The sequence below is a fragment of the Athene cunicularia genome, assembly GCF_003259725.1.
Source record: "Athene cunicularia isolate RWA chromosome 8 unlocalized genomic scaffold, athCun1 chr8_part1, whole genome shotgun sequence".
NCBI lineage: Eukaryota > Metazoa > Chordata > Aves > Strigiformes > Strigidae > Athene > Athene cunicularia.
The window spans coordinates 22,235,653-22,236,710 of record NW_020799109.1 but is presented as its reverse complement, the minus strand read 5'-3'; positions in this window follow the sequence as shown (position 1 = coordinate 22,236,710).

Sequence of the window (1,058 nt, the reverse complement as noted above, 5' to 3'; positions counted from 1 at the left end):
GGAGAGGGGCGCTGACGGGCAGCCCGAGCCAGCCGCCAGGGCCTACCCCCGCCTCGGGCTCGCTGGGGCCGCAAGCGCTGTGGTGAGCCGCCCCTGAGCCGTTCTTTAGGGCCGTGACCTTGCCAGGAGATGCCTTAGACATGTGATATACCAAATCTGACTTAGTCAAATATGAAATAATGCTCCAAAGGAGAGATGACCCTTCCCTTCTTCCCCTCCCTTAATAATTAAGAGCTTGTCTTCAGACTAAGTTGTAAGAATTTGTATTGCTTTCAGAATACCATTCGCATTAGCCTTTAGCAGAAGAGACTTGTCTCTTTTCCTCCTGCCAGTTCAACAGCACGGTATTATCTTTCTGGCAGAGACATTAATATGCTGCTTCAGGAGAGCAGCTGTGTCTGGCCAAGGCAAGCAGCACGGGTGAAGCACAGCCATAATCACAACCTGTAATTATGGGCATGAGATGAGATTCTGCATCATGAGCAGTGAGTACAGAGGCAGTTACCAGCCAGCTACTACAGCAACCAGGTGGGCTGATCCGAAGGGTGCCCTTTTCTCTGACGCCAGAGGCTGTGATCTCAGAAGGGGGAAAAAAAATCCCTAAACTTGGCTGATGAAATCTCAGGTCTTAACATATTTAATAAGCTGATTGCTGGCTGTGAAAAGCATCTCCTGCCTAGATCACTATTGCCACTCACTCTGGGTCTGGCAGAGCCATAGGGCCTGATGCCACCATGCAGAGCCTGAAGGACTTGCTCTGCCGCTGGGCAGCAAGAGCACAGTAGGAAACCCAAGCAGTGGGAATGGTATCTGGGGTGCACTGAAGCCTGCCACAAAGAAAACATGTTTTTTGTAGGCTGTGCGGTGCACCTGCTGAATAGAAAGTATTGTTTGTTGTATCTTTCAGTAGAAAAAATAAGGCCTTCAGTCCATAAAGTCCTCAAGGCTGCTTCTTTTCCTTGAAGAGTCATGATGAACCTGTCACTGTATGTGCAGTACATCTGAAGGATCTTGCACCATGCTTTTTTTGTGACTGAACACTGTCAATCTGGGGAAAG